Source organism: Patagioenas fasciata, chromosome 15, assembly GCF_037038585.1.
Source record: "Patagioenas fasciata isolate bPatFas1 chromosome 15, bPatFas1.hap1, whole genome shotgun sequence".
NCBI classification, from domain to species: Eukaryota; Metazoa; Chordata; class Aves; order Columbiformes; family Columbidae; genus Patagioenas; species Patagioenas fasciata.
The window spans coordinates 5,014,218-5,035,161 of NC_092534.1; positions in this window are offsets into that span (position 1 = coordinate 5,014,218).

A 20,944-nucleotide genomic window follows, 5' to 3' on the forward strand; every position below is an offset into this window, starting at 1 on the left:
TTTAAGAAATCAAACTGCAGAACCAAACAGCAAGGAAATGAGGCTTGTGAGGAGAACAGAACTGGAGAGAAGAGCAAACAAGACTGCAAGGGCAGCTTTGATCAGCTCTAAAGCTCTTCTCTAAGTGTTGCTCCCCTAGACTCCCTGCACATCTCTTACAAGAGTGTGGGAATAGGTTTTGAATACATTTAGGTACTGTACTGCAGCAATGGCAAAACTGTATCTCCAGTGCAACTAAATTCACCAGCCTTCCCCAAAAGGTGAACGGATGTTCAGCTCTGTCATGGACATGCATGCCAGAGAGCCCTGTGACACCCTCCAACTTCCAAGCAGAACTGTCCTGCAGATCCAAGGGCTTGTTTTATCTTCCAAAGGCACAGTACTTTTGAACAACTAAGTTCAAACAAAAAAAGTTGTCTGCCTCATTTTCTTTCCTATAAATAATGTTTTATTTTAGCTGCTCTTCCTGCTTTGCCTTTATGAAACATTTAATTCATGTTTTTCCTTTGATTCATATATGCAGTGATGTATAAGCCTGCCTGCTGTTCTTAGCTATTCTTCATTCAATGAAAACTAAATAAAATGGTGCAAAACCACTAAAACAATTTGGATTTACAAGGTAAGACACCCCTCTAAATGATGAATAGCTGAGATTTTGACTTATTACCTTTCTTTCGCGTAGAAAATGACAGCTCCATGAATAAATGAAAGCATTTTCCTTAAGGCTGAAATGCTGCCAGTATCCTACAATGGTAGAATCCACAGAGTTTTCTGCAGCAGAGAGTTTTGTGTCAGTAAAGCAGATGGTTGTTCTTTATAAAACCGTAACGTCTATAACAGTCCGAAACAGAAATAACTGACAAACACTGCAGATACAAGAGTTAGGAGTCACCTCTCCATTTATAAACATTGGGTTTGCGTAACAAGGGTTTGGTAGTGAGGAGGCTACGTTAGTGGCTCCTGTGAGAAGCTGCTAGAAGCTTCCCCTGTGTCTGACAGAGTCCATGCCAGCTGGCTCCAAGATGGACTCACAACCGGCCAACGCCAAGGCCAAGCACATCAGCGAAGGTGGTAGCACCTCTGTGATATCATTTTTAGGAAAGAGGAAAAAACCTGAGCAACAGCAGGCAAAGAGAGGAGTGAGAATATGTGATAAACAACTCTGCAGACACCAAGGTCAGTGAAGAACGGAGGGGAGAGGAGGTGCTCCAGGTGCCAGAGCAGAGATTCCCTTGCTGCCTGTGGTGTAGACCATGGTGAGGCAAGCTGTCCTCTGGCAACCCACGGAGGTCCATGGTGGAGCAGATATCCACCTACAGCCTGTGGAGGTCCATAGTGGAGCAGATATCCTCCTGCAGCCCAGGAGGACACCACGCCAGAGCACATAGATGCCCGAAGGAGGCTGTGAACCAATGGGAAGCACATGCTAGAGCAGGCTCCTGGTAGGACCTGCAGCCCCATGGAGAGAAGCCCGTGCTTGAGCAAGTTTGCTGGCAGGACTTAGGAGCCTGTGGGGGACCCATGCTGGAGCAGTCTGTTCCTGAAGGACTGCAGCCCATGGAAGGGACCCATGCTGGAGCAGTTAATGAAGAACTGCAGCCCGTGGGAAGGACTCATGTTGTAGAAACTTGTGGATAACTATCTCCTGTGTGAGGGACCCCACACTGGAGCAGGGGAAGAGAGTGAGGAGTCCTCCCCACAAGGAGGAAGGAGCAGCAGAGACAACGTGTGATGAACTGACCACAACCCCAATTACTGGTCCCCCTGTCCTGCTGGAGGGGAGGAGTTAGAGAACTTGGGAGTGAAGGTAAGCCTGGGAAGAAGTGGGGGGGAAGGCACTTTAAGGTTTGATTTTATTATCATACTCTTATTGGTAATAAAATTAAACTAATTTCCCCAAGTAAAGTCTGTTTTGCCTGTGACAGTAATTGCTGAGTGATCTGTCCCCGTCCCTATCTCAACCCTCGAGCCTTTTGTTATATTTTCTGTCCCCTGTCCAGTTGACGAAGTGAGTGATACAGTGGTTTTGGTGGGCACCTGGTGTCCAGCCAGGGTCAGCCCACTGCAGAATAGAAATGTTTTGGTAGGTCTTAAAAGAAAAACGTGATAGCTGTGCTATACTTAACTGAAGTTATAGGTTAACTCTGTATGGAAATTATAACAGGTCTGGTGGAAGCTATAACGAATAAGTAACCCCGTGAGCTTTTTGGTTTTCTTTAATTTTTTTAATCTTTCTTTTGTTTCTGAAAAAGATGAATCTTCTTGCAGACACAAAAGAGCTACTTGTATGTTATTCAGATTTGAGCACCTCCAAGAGGAGAAAAGAAACCATGAGCTCCAAACTTCAACCTTTCTTGGTGTCTTGTGTAATCCTTACTCCAGACATAATGGGCTCATGGCCTTGGTGAATTCAGCGTACTTATCTAAGAGAAGGAGGATGTCAAAGGAGAATGAGGAAAAATGGTACAGAGTATAACTGAGATTTTTATTTTTCTTTAGCTGCATAACTTTGTAAATATTCCTTCTCTAAACAGGCAGCAAACACACTCAACTGACCTAGAATGATCTACACATTATCCCTAACATCAGGTATAAATGGGTAAAAAAAAAAGTAGTGTGTAATCTCATTAGTGCTGCTGTGAACCTGACATAAATTAATTGCTTTAACACTTTATTCAACTGTGAAATACAACTGTAGGGAATATACTTAAACTGAAATAAAACATACACTAGAAAAGGTTTCTGTTCGCAGCATTGTTTCTGACAAATGAGTCTAAGAGAAGAAGGGTCTAGAAAAGAGGAAAGGAAGGTAGCTCTGCAGCTATTGTCTTCTCTGCAGAGTTGACATACACAGGCTCATTATTGCATTATGTTTTATTCAACAAAATCTCTTTAATGTTGCAGCTTAAATTGAATTCACTAAAGCATCTTCATCTCTTGCCTAATGTGTCTCAAGTGTCTGCTTGCTGTTCACATTTTCTTCAGAATTATGGCAGGGAATCTTTGGAAACAGCAAAATTATATGCAATCCACAAAACAATGTGGCTGTAATGGGGTAATTGGCCTTCAGCGTAATTAAAGAAACATTCCCTTATCAAAGTAATTCTGCAAGAGACCTAGAGGCTGTATTGTACAAATCATCCACTTAGTAAAATTCTTTATCTGATTTGCATTTAAAACCTAGTTATGCAAATAGGTTTGCTCAGTGGATCGCAAGAAATGTAATGACTTTAACAAACTGCAGCAATTAAACAATCCTGTTTCTTCTCCAGAAATCATGGTGCATAATTCCCTCTTATTCACCTAGAAATATTTCAATCACTCTGTTACATAAGGTGTTCTGGAAAAGAATTCCTTTGATGGATAGACATAATCATGTATGACATCTAGTTTGGCCATGACAATTCTCTGAAGTAAAATCATCCAAAAACATGGGAAAAGGCAAATGCCTTCTCTTTTCTCTTTATCTAATGATTTGTATCCAAGTAGAGGAATTACGTTTGCTATTTTGATCTCAAAGCTTGATTCCCGGTTATGACTACAGCAGATGTCAGTGAAAGGTGACGTGTCAGTGGGAGTTAGTAACACACCATGGAAAGGCTCATTCTGACAAGGTTCAGGTTCACTTATAGCAGACGGTAAAGTCCCATTTCTTAGACTGGCTTTAGCCTTGAGTACTAATGCTGCGGTCAGTCTCTAAAATCACAACATAAGATTTGCAACTTGTATTTGCATTTTGCTACTGTTAGGTAGCTACTGATGCTTCAGTTCACACAACCTTTTGTCAAAATATAGTTCTTGTTTCTTTCGTTATTCGTAGTATCTATACAAATACAGTACTCCTAGAATACCTCTTCAATAGCTGGGATAGCTACAAACAGCATATGAGGATGAGCAAAGGAGCTATAAGAATGTCTCCTTCAGTCAAACTGTTTAATTTTTACGAACAAACAGTCTGTGCCTTACTGCTCTTGGACACATCGTGTTTCAGTCAAGTATCTCATGGCTAACAAACTCTAGGGCTGGAATTTGAGGGTTTGTAGCCAGATCTCCAGAGCTACCTGTTTCAGCTGCCCTGAGACACAGCCTCAACAAATCATTAGTCTCTTCCTTAGTGTTATTCAGACACCGGCTGTCTGGTGACCTTGGATCCAGGCTCAAACTGGGACCCTGTGTCTTACACATGGGGAAATCTAATTTGTTTTCAACGTATCATCGCAGCCACTGCCTCTGCGGTGTTTTTGTGCTCGACCCCTCGTGTTCCTTCCCTAGGCCAGGCTTCTCTTCTGCTCCCCACCACCATCTTTCAGGTGACTCAGTCTTTAATAGCTCCAAGACGAAGGGCATTTACCCAGAAGTGGACGGAATAGCAGGATTTTCGTTTCAGCAGAGCTAGATGAGGTTACAAACTGTTAGAAACTTGTAAGACTACTGTTTCCTAGTGATCAAGCACTTAATTGGGTTGATTTATTTTGATGCTACTGGGAAAGCAAAGTGTTCCTGTTTTCCTTTTCTTTACCTTGAAAGAATGTGTAAGTTTCTCTGATATTTGTACATTCCCTTTTTCACTCCAGGGTATATACATTTTGTGGTAGTTAGTCTGCAAAACTGAGGTAAAATATCATTATCTACAAATTGTACTAAATTTGCATTATCTGAGCTTTGATGTCAAGGGAAAAACATGGAATAATAATAAAAAAGCACTAGAGCTTATGACAAAATATATGTTAAGCATTAAACTCTCAGACTTGTGGAAAACTACAGCCCCATAATTCCCATCAGTGTTAATTTGCATCATGTAAATTTCCCCAAGGCACTGTAGTTTAGCAGCACATAAAGAACAAAAGCAGAATTGTCTTTTCTTGCCCATCTTTCCATTCTCTCCCCAGTCTCCAGAGAATCAGTGCTTTCAGAGGAAACCTCAAGGGTACAAGTGTTCTCTGGCAGTGCTGGAGGGTGGGGGAAGAAGCAAGAAAGAAGCAATGATAAAAAAATGAAAGTGATTCAACCAGATATTAAACCTTGACTTTAGAAACAGGCTTAGAATTCTTATATTGAAATAAGTATGAAATATTAATGTTCACTTCAGGAGACAGGTCTGGGAAGTAGCTCTTCCTGTCCTGTGAACTTTTGCCACTCTGTGCCTCTATTCCCACTTATGGGGGGGGGAGGAGGGGGGTAAATACTTTTAATGACTCTGTCAAATGTCTTAGAACTGAAACGGAGAAATAAATTAACAGCAGAATCAATGATACTGTTAAGCGACATGCTTTGTTTTATGAGCGCTGGGGAACACTGGGGCTCATCCTCCATAAGTGCTTCGAAGACTGGCTGCTCTTGCATTGCTTATATTCACATAATTATTACATATGCATTTTTGAAAATTTGGGCATACATCTATACTAAGAAATAACTGATGATGTTAGTTCTAATTGTTTAGTTTCCTACTTCCAATACATCTATTAATTAAATATAAACTAAGCACTCTGCTTCTGAACAATTTATCACTGAATCTTCTGTCTCCCTGTTGTCATGCAGAAGGATCTAAAACTTGGAAAATACCCCCTCGTTTCGCAGGTGGTCAGAAAGCATTTAGCGTGTCAATCGGTTAACGATGGGTACGTCTTTTACTACTTAATCACAGTATACTTGTATTCGGCAGCTTCTCTCCAGGACTCCCACGTTAATTGCCGCTGAGTGGCGCAACAGCGTTTGCGCGGTTTGCTGCGCGAGGTTCTTCTGTTCGGTGCCAGTCTCTTACAAACCGCTCGCACGGCGGCGGGCGCTGCTGCACCTCGCGCGCACCCCGCGCGCACTTCCCGCGCAACTCGCGCGCACCCCCCGCGCAACTCGCGCGCACCCCTCGCGCCGCCCGCCCGCGGCCCCGGGGAGCGCGCAGCCCGGGCTGACCGCGCGGAGCCCGCGCTCTTCTCCGCGGAACCCTGCGTTCAGGGCAGCGCCAGCGGTGCTCTGAGGTGAGGAGGGGAAGAGGTGGAGCTGCGAGCTGCCCGAGGGATGCAAAGCTCCTCAGCGTTTCGTTGTAGCCAGGAGGGGGAAGCCTGCAGAACAAAACAATAGGGAAATCTCAGTGCAGTGCAGAACACAAACTGCGTCTCGAACATATGGAAGCGCAGTTTTTATTCACCCTATGGGCAGCAATCAAATCCCGGGTGTTTTCTAAACCAAATGCGTCTGAATTTTAAATCTGGACGTTGGTACCTAAATTGTAATTCACTGTCAAAGCTTTGTGTGAAAAAGAAAACTTGTGTGTGAAAAGAGTGTTTCAGCCGAGTGGACAGTGATCTGTGTGAAAACTTCTGTGTCACAAAGGAAGATTCTGTGCGAAAAGTTCAGTGTTAGAGCAGAGCAGAGAGTGTCCTGAGTGGGTGCCCCTGCGCTCGGATGCTGCGGTGGGAGAAAAACCGGCCAAACCACGCAGTGTCTGCAGAACAGGAGTTTGAAAAACAAAAATACGCACAGCCTAACACTGAACGGCAAGAGAGAAACCAATAGAAAATATCTGCTAATTAGCTAGCCACTATTTATTCTATGTATTGAAGGAGTGAGGATCCTTGCAAGGAAATATGTGAAAAATCATTGTCATGGACACCTCTGTCATCAGCCATTGTCACAGGGACTTGAGTGTAACGTGGTTATTTTTCTACGCCAAGTATTAAACAAAAAATTAGTGTGAAAACTTCTTTCTTTTTAAATTGGGAAACATTTCAGTACCTCAGAAGCTTTTTACCTTCCTGTTGAGCTGTTTATCAAGCTTGGTCTGTTTCCATCCCCCTGAAATATAAATATTTTGATAATTCTGCTATTTGTCAGACTGTTTTGTAGCTCTAGGACATGTAAAACGTCTTGTATAGCCACAAGAAAGGGCTCTATACAACAATCAATTAAAAGACTGCTGAAGTTAGGTACAAGGAACATTGGCTTTATTCTATTGACTGAGAAAACTGAGATATTTTAGACTATCCTTTCAAATTCCTTGCAAGCCCTGCAGGATGTGTGAGGGATAGTTGTCATACAAATGTCAAAGAGAGTGCAAGCCGTTTGATTTTTATTTGTTACTGTGTAGTTAAGAAGAGTGTGACTGAGAAGATGATTTTCTGGTATTTGACTGCAAAAACGGTCCATGACTGTGCTTCAGAAGCAATGGGAAGATTTTTTTTCCTATCTCAGAAATATCTTGTGGGTGTACTTGATTTGAAAAGCCGGGAAGCAGCAGGAGTAGAAAGAGACTGAAGTAAAGGGACACATCTTTGCAAGAGAGAAGTAGGCATCAGATAAAATTATTTTTAAAACCTCATTCTATTTCACAGCCTAGTACTGAGCAAAGAGGTACTAAAAAGTGAAGAGATCATTTTTTAGTATAGAGCTCACATGGTTCTAGATTCAGACTTTATTTTAATAAACCTATTAATTAAAAAAAAAACCTTTAGCAACTCTTGGCCTTGGATGTGCTCCCTGCAAAACATGAGGCAGACGCACCTAACAGTTTTAGCAATGGTTAATATTAATATCATCATGTTCTAAATGTTTTTTAAAACTTACACTATCTTTGCAAAATTACAAATTGCACTTTTAAAAACTTGTAATTTTTTTTTTTTTTCCCCAGACCAAACTTAACGGGGTGATTCTACTGTCACTTTCACCAACCAGTAACCATTGAGGTCAATAAACCCACCTGTGCCAGGATTACCAGTGTGGGTGAAATCTGGATTACGTGATGGATGTTCCTGAGAGAAAAAACCAAAATCCTGCTATGCACTTTTAAACTACAGTTCAGGTTAGTCACGGGTTTATTTGTTTTGGGATCAGTGTTTTTCAGGATCTCATTCTAATTCCAAAGTGTATATTTAATTTTTTAAGGCAGTGATTGCATAGGTAAATTAACATAGTTGGTCTATAGTTCACCCACATCACATGTATTGATCTGACTGAAACTGAAGTTCGCCATTTCTTGTTCATCTCAGTTCCTCTGGAACAGTCCCGTGGATGATACTTTTCTTAAAGCTCATGTTATGAAGAAAATAAGTGTCTTCTTTTTAAACTGATTTTTCTAGTGTATCACTCTTTTTCAATCTCTAGCCTCTGTAATTCTCTTATTCTTCCTTCTCAGATCCGTGTATTCTTCAGTGATGTGATATGTGGTGTTCTTCACACAACATGACACTGTATATTTCTGGCCCTATTCATCCATTAAGTGAATATATTTAGCATTCTTTCCTTGGGTTGATGAGAGCTGCCCCCCTGTTCCTCAAACACATAATTTGACAACACTGGAAAAACTAGAGTGATGCTTTCTTTGAGAGAATTTTTCTCTTTTGTCCAAATTGTGTGTGAATTTAGTTGGGGTAACTTTAATTATTAAAGTCTCCCTTCAAGCAAGGGTAAAAAGAAATGAGAAATAACTATTTAAAGAACTATTTTTAGTATTACTTCTTCATGTCCATTCAGTGAGATGATAAAATCTATTTCTTAGGGATGTATAAAAGCTGCTGATTTTCTACATTGTTTGATATTCTTTAATCCAGCTTTAATTTCTAGAAGTACATTTACATCAGATCAGTTAAATATTTTTCTTTTAAATTTAGAGATGAAATACTTTTGCTCATGTATCTACAACTATGGGTGCCATCACATATTAAAGCCAACCAACCAAAATAATAATAATGAAAAAACAACCACAAAACCACAAATGGAATACATAGTGAAGTGTGTTCATGAAAAATGCTTTCATAGTTCCAGAGAAACTTCAGAAACTCAAACTATTAAACCATTTGCCAGACAAATCAGTCTACTACTCTCTCCTTGTCCTTACCATGAAAGACCAATTCAAAGAAACAAACAAATTAACTTATCTTGTTTATTTCCTGTTCTTTGATGTGAAATACGTACTCCGTTACCTTAAAAATGTTTCCTGAATGTATTAGAGAAATATAAAATTGAAAGGGAAACAAATATTAGTGAGGTGACAGTGGGGCAAATAGGACCATGTAATACCTGATTTCTCTGGAATGACTGGCAGTACTACTGGCATAAGCAAAAGCTATAAAAATCGTGTTGTTCCAACCTGATTCTGCTTCCCTTTCTTGTGTCAAGATTGTAAGAGATCGTGGCAGAGGAGTAGCCAAGTCTGCTTCCACAGTCACAAAATATCTCTGTTCTGTGGGGAGGAGATTACACAGACGGATGTGTCTTGCAAGGACATATGAAAAGGCCCTCTGAAAAGGGATAACGTTTCTTTGAAGGAGTAGCATAGCTGGGGGAGGAACATCTGTGGGGATTAGTCACAGAACCATGGGTTTGTAGAGGAAAGAAGCCAGGCTTGGCTTGAGATATTGCCAATAGTCCAGAACAGATTGCTACATATAATTCATTATCCTACATACAGTTAAGAACAAACAAACAAAATAAACAAACAAGAAACCTCCCCCCCCAACCAAAACACCCCCCAAATAAACAAACAAACAAAACTAAACAATTAAGTAGAGCTAAATAGAACTTAAGTTTTTAATGGAATATCTTAATGAGATTTACAAAACCTTGTATGAAGAATACTGGTAGGTCATTACTGGGCTATAAATAGGACACATTTCAGATTTGCCTTTACACTTGTTGTAATCCAAATATTAGTTTACGGTGAAGAATGGTCTGGGCGATGTGGAAATCTAGCAGCTCGCTCCATGTAAACTGAGCAGGCTGGACTGGCATGGGGGCAGGCCAGCAGTACCAGCCAGCTGGGCCATCAGCGGCTCTTCTGGCTTCCACTGAAAACTTTGACCAGTTTTTGCAGAATACACGGATTCCACTGATTGGTACTTTCCTATGAGGAAGTATACTGCTGGAGGTAATGTGTGAACAGCCCTAGCCTTTGCTTTTGTTTCTTTACTGTCTTTCTCAGGTGTTGCCTTTCCTTGCATTGGACTATATACTGCAGGGAGCAGAGGACATTTATATTTGAATTACAAAGATTCCTGAGGCTTAGCTGGACATGAGAGAGCTGACCGAGTAGGCAGCATATGCAAGCTTAACATGCCTACTGAACTTGCAATTTAATTGTGTATTTTGAACTGGCTTACATTAGCATAATATAAATAACAAGTTCTATCTCCACATCTGCTAGCTCCAGATTGGTATATATAATAATTAATTTCTTTAGCTTAAAAAAATTGAAGATATATAAACCAAGAAAACTGCAAAAATATCCTAATTAGAATGAAAGTGTTTCGCTGCTGGCAAGTTATCATAACTGGCTGTATTGTGCTTGGATGTTGAATGCAGTGAAATTTAGAAAAATTTTAAACTTTCATGTCTTTAAGACCTGAAGAGCAGTTTAAGAGTCACTCTTGGAACTCCTTTTTTTTTTTTAAGTGTGTTTCAAGTGAAGGAATGCCACAGATTACAGTAAAGCAATTTAGGACTGACTAGTTTCATGTGAAATACAGACTAGGCTGCACCCCAAGAACAAAATGAGTTACCACATTCAACAATGTCCTGTGAAACTCCTAAGAGGTGAGACATGCCTGGTCATATTTCCTTTGAGGTGAGCACAGGAAGGAATAGGAATAAGAAATGAATGTCTCCAGTTACAAGTCTACTGCACCAGTATACTGAGAGCCTACTACAAGAAGAAAGGCTTCAGGGCAGCTTTTCTTGCCTCTGTTGTGTGTCCTGGCTCTACCAAGTCTTTCCCTGTTTCATGAATTCCCTGCCATGCCCATGTAGTGTTCTGTAGGAAGTCTAGGAATAGGATGGCACTGAGCTGGATGTTGGTTGTTTGGTTTGTTTGGTTTTGTTTTTTACAGTTGTGTGTCTACATGGTGTAGGTTTGCCAAGTCTTGTACAAGTTTGCATTGCCCTCCTATGGTCAATCTTGATACACCCAGCAATGATCTGTTTTCTCAACATTCAGCATTAATAAAAAGTTTTCTGATTTTCTTTCTTTCAGTATACACATACCTGAGGGAATGGCAGGAAGACGTGCCAGGGGAGGTTCAGGTTGGACATGAGGAAAAGGTTCTTCACCCAGAGGGTGCTGGAGCACTGGAACAGGCTCCCCAGGGAGGTGTCACGGCCCCAAGCCTGACAGTGTTCAAAAAGTGATTGGAAAACACCCTCAGACACACGGTGTGAATTTTGGGGTTGTCCCGTGCAGGGACAGGAGTTGGACCAAATGATCTTTGTGCATTCCTTCCAACTCAGGACATTCTATGATTCAATGATACCTGGATCAGGGAATGTAGAATGTTAGATATGAGCTAATTTAGTCTGTAGAAATTGCCACCTCTTTTTAATTAACTATTGATCTGAGGAATTTGTGTACTGAGTTTAATCAAGTGTGAGGAGAATACACGACTTTTCTCAGTTTGTTTGAACTCGAAGTATATAAATCTGATGCAGGGCATCTATCTACTACTACATTGCTAGCAGCAATTAATATTAATATCTTCCCTGGAGCTAGGAATGTAAACTGCAACTCTGGTTTACTGGAGTCTCTCAGTTACGAAGTTTTATGTGGCAATGAAGGTTTTGATCTTTAAAAAAGTCGGTTTAGCATTACCATCACTGTATACACCTGGATGTGTTCTGCAAACGATGCAGAGACTACTTTTGTTTGAGAAATTGAAGATGATACTGCCAGTGTTAGCTGAAACCTGAAGTTTAGCTGTTGAATAGGGGAAAAGAACAGCTACCTTCAAAGGCGAGAGTTTCTTTGCCTACAAACTATGAACCAGAGTGAGGAAAATATTCTGCTGAAGAAATAGTTTCTTATAGAAAGACTGGGAGAAAAATCTTCTCTCACTTTCATTGGAAAGTCTCACCAATTATTTCAAACTGATTATTTTAAAATATTTAAAAGAATCCAATAATAGACTTCATAGGTCTCTTTAAAAATGATGCCACAAAAAAGGACTTTTAAGGTCTCATTGCTTTTCTCCACAGTCTCACTGTGAGTACTTTGTCTGTATAGTGTTAATAAAATGCCTCTTTGCTCTGGTGATACCAATTATTCCATGACCTAATAGGTTACACTATTAAAGTTTCTGCTACTCTAAATTTTAATCCTATTAGCTTAGTCCCTGAAGAGTCATCTCCCTTCTTGCTGTGTTCATCCTCCATGTATTTCAAGAAGGTTATTGTTCCCCTCTGTGATTATTTAGTCAAGGTATTACACATTAAGTCTTTAATTGTATCTTCGTAAGAAATCCCTTTAGCCCAATTTGTGGCTTAAGTATTTGTGCTTATTGACCAAAGTGCATCTTCAGTACAAATGGATGGTGTTACTGCTAGGTAAACAAGCTTTAAATCAACAGGCTATCTTTCAAGTTCTTATACCAAGCTTTTTCTTAGCCCTGATGTTGGCTAGGTTCAGCAACTAACCGATAGTCTCTCACAATTTTTTACTCGCTTTTCCATTGTAAAAAGCTCAGCTGTTGCTGTTGTGCTCTGTGTGTGGTACCACTGAGTACTTTTTTGTTATTCTCACACTGTGAAAAGATAAGCCCCTGAAAAAGGACTGCAAGATGATGATTTAATGCCACTAGCTAAAATAACACTATGCTAATTCTTTTCATAGTGGAAGTATTTGGACTTTTGGATAGTCATATTCCTGTATGTTCCTTTTTTTTCCACCAAAAAAAAGAGTATCAAATGTAGTTGACAGTCTGGTTCTCAACTATGCGTCAGAGTAATAACCAAGTCCATGAAATACAATTGAGGTTAATTGTTAAAGAGTAACTTTCCTGCTTCAGGTTTTGAAACACAAAGTGCATTTCACACAGCTACCAGGACTGACCAGCCTGACTTGGTCTGTGCCACTGCCAAAGTGCCTTTAAACTAAGAGCATCTGATGTGTCTAGTATCACCTCTGAAAGACTCTACTAGCATAGTCCTGCAGAACAGGTGCAGGGGAGATGTGCTTCCATGTGCAACGGTGAAACTGGCAAGTGTGTAGGGAGGTTAGAAATGTCACAGCTGTTCAGGATCTGTTGGTAGCTCACCCTTTAAATAAAGAGCCATAGCTTGATATATTGTTGTCAAAAATGGCTGTAGAACATGAGAATTAGGCAAATATCTCTTAAAAGCTGAGGGGTCATTTCTTGCTCTTACATAGTCTCTCAGAAATAGATCAGTTTCCAGAGCTGGCCTGTGCAGAGCATGCAGCTGTGAATCTGCTTTTATGAGAGAAACAAGAATCAAGGACATCAACTCCCATTTAAAAAATGCTTTTTCCTTGCATTAGTATAATGGAATTTGTATAATGTATAAAACCAAATAGAAGTAGATAGCTGGGGCTGAAAGAAGCAGCAGCTTGAGTGATGGCTGAGAATTAGCAATGTGAACTACAATGGCAACTGTTTGTCCTGTATTACACAGCTAGTATTTGGAATGGTTTAAACTTCTTACTGGTCAGGGTGTCTCATGGCTAGGCATGGATTTGCAAGAAGAGATGGAACACCCAGATCTGTCTCTTTGAGCACTTAAAGATTATAGTTGTATGAAATATTTTTAATGAAAAAAACCCCTATTTAATGGTCAAAGCTGAAATGTGGAGCATTCATTCTTCATTAAAATATTTTGAGTAAAGGCTTTCAACTTGATACCTAAACTTAATGGTTTACCTAGGTGGTACAGAAATGATCGATCAAGACATTACAACTAATGCTGTGCATGTGTTATTCTAGCTGCTGTCGAAGCCAGCATTATTATTAATTTTAATGGCTTCTTTTCAGGACTTCAAATTCTACAGTATTCAATTATTTCCTCATGTGGTTTGTGCCGCAAAGGTACAGCTGTTTGAACACTGTTGATAAATAAAGGGGAGACCTTTAAAACGGTGAGATGCAGAGGCTAGATCTCAATTTTAAACAGGTCATTCAAGTCTGATTAAAATGCAACAAATGAAACTGCCCTGCACATGCCAGCAAAGCATCCTGCTGTGGTGTCAAACCTGAACACTGGTGTCGGTGCTCAGGACACAGCTGCAGGATTTAGGGGAGGTTTTTGGAAAGTTTAAGGGCATTGGTCTCCACTCTGGTAGGTGTGCTCATCTACCCTGTTGATTCTCAGTGCAGAGGTGTCACAGCTTTGGATCCCACCACCCACGTTAATTAGTTTAAAGCATGATTTTTGCTAAGTCAGCCCATCTGCCAGCAAAGGTTCTCTTTTTCTAGGCAGGTAGATCACATCTCTCCCAATTATCTGGAGTGAGATAACAGGAGGTGATAAGTCAGACCACTCTCCTCTTTGCTTGTGCACCTGGGGCTCATGAAGTCCTGTTTGATCTTTCCCAGCTGGTGCTTTACTGGGACACTGGTGCCCTTCCTGCACCGCTGGAGGCTCAAGGGCCATGTCACTGCGTCACTGCCCTGCCCCAGGGAGCTGCTGTCACAAAAGCTGCGGGAACATCACAGTACCCCGGTTACGGCTTTGTCACCTGGTTACTGCCTCACCCCCGTTACCGGAGCCACCTCGGGCTGCTCACGGCAGAAGGTGGCAGCTGCTGCTTGGAGCATGGGCTTTGAAGAACCGATGTAAGTGCTGAAATGTACATGTCCTGTGAGTTTCTGTTGGTTATAAGGGTAGTTAGCAGGTACTTGTTTTCGTATAACCATTTTCTTTGAATTGTAGTGCATTCTTGCTCTAGAGGACAGCTTTCTCACAGTTAGGTTTATAGGTGTCCCTAGAGTAAAATCAGGATAGCACCAGTGACTTAATATGAGCCTATGTAAAGACTGGCATAACCTAACTCTTTCATGTTTATAGTTGATCTCTAATCTCACATGACAGATTTCTTTAACTTCTTGTAGGACCCGTACACTGTACAGTAGCTTATCTGACTCCTTGTCATTGATGTGTAGAGTGCCATGTGCAGCTTGCTCTGCTCAGGGCCTAACTGTAAATCCCATATAGTTGCTTTACTGTAGCTGCTAGTTCTGCAGAGGTGCTGCAGCTGTGTTGTTGGGTTTTTTTGGTGGAGAACAAATAAGGTACTCCTTCCCTTGGTCCTCTTTTGTAAAGGATGTTAAACTGACTTATCTCTAAAACTGAGCATAAGAGGTTATAGTTCTGTTGCTTAGAAAAGTACTTTCTGGAAGTTTAGGGCATTAACTAAATGGAGGCTAGTGATTGCACAGCATCAATACTTGAAAGAGAGGAAAGGAGTATAAGATGTGAATTCTCTTTACATTTCAGGTTTGACTTCTTCCCCTGATCTTCCCACTTCAGTGTGTTTTTAAAAATATTTATTTCACCATAGCTACATTGTGAGCATAACACAACAATGAAATAAGTGATACTAGGAATGAACAATGGGCACTTAAGGGAGTTAGGAGTCTTTTACCTGAAATAGTAGACTCATTTTTAGGCTGATATGAGCAGATATGCATTAATCTTTTCTGTTGCTAGGTTTAAGACTACCAAGCTGCAGCCTGCTTTACATAATAGCAAGTAGTCAGATGTTCATTGTGGCTCCAAACCTGTATTTTATTCCTTGGATTAGAGACTCACTGTAGTACTTTCTTGAAATTTCTGGTCTAATATAAATTGCTTACACAGCACTTGGGTACCTGAGATGATGCATATATAAACAAATATAGATAGCAGCCTTGCCTTTGCTGTTTGATAACAGGAACAGGAGCAGGCAAGTAACCTAGCTACATTTGTTAGACACTGAATGAGGTTCTATAATTATGTCATAAAAAGCTTTGATGGATCAGGACATATGTTTCAATCCCATGTAAAACTGAACACTTATCAATCATGACACACTTGCAGGCAGAGACAGCTTCTTTCTGCTTCATGACTGAAGGCAACGGGATGTCTTCCTTTCAGAACTGATGCTTGCAGGAAAGTGAACGTGCTGAAAACTGCTTGGGATCATGCACTTTATTTCCACTTGACTGTCTGTGATAATAACTTACTTGCATGTAAGACAAAAAAGGTTTATCTTCTGCTTTGGATCTTGTGGTTTGTTTTTGTGGTTTTGTTGGTTGGGATTTTGTTTGTGTTTTTTTGTTGTTTATTTGTATTTTGTTGTTGTGGTTGGCTTTTGTGTGTGTGTGTGTGTGTCTCAAGGTAGTAACAGACACAGAGTTGTACTTTATTGTCTTCCTTTGGCTATGATGAGAAGATTGTTATCTTCTTTTAAGGAGGAATGCTTTAGCTCAGTTATTTTTACTGCTGTTGCTTCCAGGTTGACCTAAACTGGTGACTTTTCTTTCTTTCATACCCTACCAACTATTCACTTGGTTAAACTGGTTATCTTGACATTGTTTAATGTGTGTGTCTTTGACCTGGCTGCTTGCTCACTCCTGCTGTATGGATAAAGAATATTGCTTTTGACTGACAGAGGCCATTTATGGTATGCGTGGATCATGGTGGCATTTATTTGCCCTAGTTATGATCAAGGGTCTGTTGCATTAAGCTTTTTAAAACATGACACCACTCCTTCAGAAAGATACAGGGCAGACAAAGAAAAGGGATGCGATATACAAGCAAAGCAAGAGCTACAAAGAGGGAGAGGGAAACAAAGCTTTTTAAAGGAGGGTGAAGACAGCAGATGTTGTAAGATGAAGATGCTAGGTGGACTGGAAGAATATTCAGATGACAGTCACTGTGCCTGAATGGTGGCTGAATGTTACAGCAGATTCTTTATCTCTTCCAGCCATCTAATTTGTGCCTTTGTGTCTTACACTGTTCCTTTAGTAAGTAGCATTTCCAGTTTCATGATGATAATGTTAGCTTTTGAGCTGACTGTCTCTGAAATCACTGATAACATTTCTCTTGACATCACTGATCAAGATCTTATTGTAAACTGGAATAGTAGTGGAAAGAGGAACAAAAAGCCCCAATGAGTTTAGTGAGAGCCAATTGCTGCATTTTTCAAGCTGCTTGTTTTGATTTGTCTGTTACTTCATTGCAGTTCTGTGCTTTATCATTGCTCACAGATGTGCCAGTGAATTTGAGAGACAGAGAAGAGTCACAAAGTGAATTTTTTTGTTCGAAGACAGAGGAGAAGAGAGCAAAGGGCAGCTTTATAAGTCTGAGCTCCTTCAGACACATGCCTTGGTAATACAAATAAGTTTATTTCAATGCATGACAGCTGTTGCTGCCAAAACTCTGAGGTCTGTTGCTAATATGAAACCTAATGATGAATGAAATTAAGGTTTTGGGACTGCCAGTAAATTATTAGGCCACAGACACAGATGGTGGGATAGAAAACACTGCAAACTAGAAATCTTCAAGGGAAAAAAGAGCTTGTGGAAAATAGTGTTCTTGGTGGTATTATGTAGGAAAACCTGACCTTTAAATCAGGAGAAGGTAGATTTCTGTAACCTTACAGAAGTAATAGGTGCTCTAAATAATTTTCTTGTCTTCCAACCCCCAATAGTAATGAAAGCCAACTCGATTTTTAACATTTAGAAAGCAGGGTTTCAGGAAGCTGGCCTCTGCTGGTCCATATTTCTGCATGTTCCTACTTATACTGCTTATGCAAAACTTAACAAGGATGGTCAAGTGGAAGGAAAGAGTAAGTAAAACTATGCTTCAATATCTTCTTTCCTGGTTTGTACTTGGCTGATTGAAGTGGGGGACAGTTAGTAGGAAGCCAATTTGAAACCACTGCTTTGGTGGAGAAAAGTGTAACTTCACACAGCAAGAAAAGAGAGAAGGGTGAAGAAAGCAAAACCTAGTTGTCCTCTTGCTTGAGACTTCATGTGGTTAAGAACAGCAGATATGTAATATTGACTACACTCTCTACTGGGAATTTGAGTGGAAGGTGTTTGTTTCATTTATGGCCAAGGATGCTGAAGGAAGAACCTGATCACTTCCTTTACTGTTTATATCGTTTTTAAAAAAGCCTATAGCAGATGTAAATACATCTTTGTCCTTCTTTCTCCTGTCTTTATCAATCTCATTTGCCTCCAGCATGGAATCATCAGGGCCCTGAGAGCACTAATGGATCTTAATTGCACAGAGCAGGCTCAGCTGGCCTCCTCCCACCTGCTGGGGGGTGTACAGGGGATACTGAGGCAGGATGATAGAGATTCCAGAAATGTTCCAATCACAAAAGCTTGCTACTTACTTACAATGTTTAGAGAACATTTAGCCTGATATTTCATTTTTAAGTGGGTATCTGAAGGTAACAAGCTTTTTGACTGACATCTCCCATTATTGAACATTCTTTGGTTGAGGTACCTTTTGCCTGATTTCTGTACTCCAAAAGATATTCTGGATGATCTATCCAGGAATGTGTATCTTTTTGAGGCTGTTGTAATTAAGGGCTTGCATTGCAAAGAGTGTTCAGTTTGTCAGCTGGCATTGATGTCAGTGTGAAACCTGCTGTAGAGATGTTGTGCCAAGCAGCTTTGTAGCACTACGGTGCCTGAACTTTCTCTTTGTTACATTTAGAAAAATAGATCTGGTTTCCCTGAATTTGGTTTGGGTGCTTTTCATGGTAATTTGATTTCCTTAGGAGCAATAGCTTGCTGAAGAAAAACATGAACCAGCTTCAAGCTTTTCACTGGAATTCAAAATGCAAGCTGTATGGATATTAAAGTTTGTGAGCCAGCCTGAGATCTCCTGAAAATACTTTCCTACAAAAGCTCCTACACTGAATATTAAATCTGTAAAATGTTACACTAAAAGATAACCATTTTAAGAGGGCTTAAAAATATAAAGAAATGCAATTCTATGTATTTTAATACCATGATCTAGTCTTATGCAACAGTGAAAATAGCAGTTTACAAAAATCAACTTGAGTAGTTGGTATGTCATCAACGTACTAACTTCTTCGGTTGTGCTTAACTTAGTCTTGACAATGGCTGCCAGTTGACTTTAAACCTGAGCACCCTGCAGAATGTCTAGCACATGGCCTATGCTCTCTTTAAGCACTAAAACAGGGTGAAAATATTTTGAGTACTGTTGGCTGATCTGCACAAAAATGATGAAACCCACCCTCAGCAAACATGTTGTAGCTGCAGTAGGGAGGTTACTTGGAAACTTGTATTGAACTGCTATTATTCTAATACATCCAAGTCCAAACTCCTTTCAAATTAGGAAGTTTTTTTCAAACTATGAAGGGCATATTTTGTGCTTGTGCTCAGTCTTAATTGCACAACAGAAGTATAGGACTAGCCAACACAAATGGCTACTAAAGAGAATGCTGAGATGCTTCTCAGCTTCTTACTGTTTATTTGTTCAATCTTTGTTTTCAAATAAGTAGTCCAAATACTTCAAAATGCAAACTGAAAATTAACTTTGTGATTAGCTATGTTTAATGCGACCACATAAGCAACATTCCCTTGCAGCCAGGGTCCTTTTAGTAAGCTGACATCAAAACACTGAGCCTGGTGCGAATGACTAAGAAAAGCTTTCCTCAGAGGAATTTAAACAGCACGAGAGAAAACAGAAGCTTTTTGTTTTCTGTTTGGGAGTTTTCTACTTGTGTATGGGTTCAAATGAGTGAGGGGCAATGTTTCCAGGCATTATGTCTGTAGCCTCATCCTGGAGCCATCCCTGCATGCTGCACCAGCACTTGTGTGGTGCTGTGGAATCCTGCCTGTCAGTCTGTGCTTGGGAGACTGTAAATCCATGCAGTGGGTTTACAGGGTATAGTGGTGCCAAAGTGGATTCTGACCTTCTGATCTGTCTAAGTTTGGGGTGCTATTTAAATATGGTTTTGTGTCCTATCAGCTATAGTATTTTTTCACCAGTGTGTATTTTCCCGCCTGACTTTTATGATCCTGAGCTTTTGAAACAATAAGTATAACCATTTTTTAAAACCTTCTATACAACATCTTTTTGAGAAGGAAAGGTACTGTTCAGGTGTGCGGGGTTTTTTAAAATTATTTTAAAATTCCCCACCCCCCCTGTGGTGCTTGCAGTCTTTCAGGACTGGTTTGCTATTTTCTGGCCATTTAAGATTATCTTTAAAGAATATATATGAAAGATCTGGGATTTTGATGCCTTCTATATGATTTTTAAATGTGTTAGGCTGTTTTTATAAAGACTTAAGTAACAGGCTCTCTTTAATAGGTTCTCTTTATAAACTTACTCTGATTTGTAAGGGTTGCACAGATGGAAAGTGATGGTAGGGAGGATAATGCTGATAATGGCATCGTCATCTTGGTACTCAGCAGGTATGAATCCAGAGTAGCTCTCCTGATACACCTAGGTAATTTGAGATGGCTTTTAGTAAAAAAATGAAATAGTTGTTTTCTGGCCTGTGTTTTAATATGAGCCACTTAAAAGACAATGCTGTTACTCTAATCTCCAAAAAGATTGACTTGTACTGTTCCAGTACATTTTGAAGAACTTTGTGAAGGTTTGGGATCATACTCCTAGAAACCCAAATGTCTCAAATTCTAGATAAAGTTATCACTTTGGTTTATTTGATGTTGCTTGCAATTGTATTTTGAAATATAGGCAATACAGAAGCCACCATGTAAAAAAAAATATTTCTCTCTTCACTTAGTACAGAGTAGAGTAAGTTTATAGGGAAACCTGAAGCTATAAGCAATGTGCTTTAAACAATGGATTCAGTGCCTCCAGTGTTTGTCAGTGAACATAAAACAATAATAAAGAATAATGAAATATTTATACGTTTTTAGAAGTAATTACAGGGATGAGATGTGGAGTTTAATTTGGAAGCAATAGTAAAAATTAATGAAAAATTAATTTTCTGTACTTATTGGGTCATATTCATACTTTTAAAAAAAATAAGTTTTCTTCCTTGTAGCAATAAGATGTGCCAAATTACCTGATTAACGTAAACTTACAGTTCCATTCTTCTCCCATCAAAGTAATTTTACAGGTGGATAAATTGTCTGTTGTTCCTTTTCTTTGTATCAGAGCACGTATGAAAAGACATCTGAGCTTTTACTGCTGATTATATTGCCTTTCATTGACAGGACTGGCATTTTATGTTCTC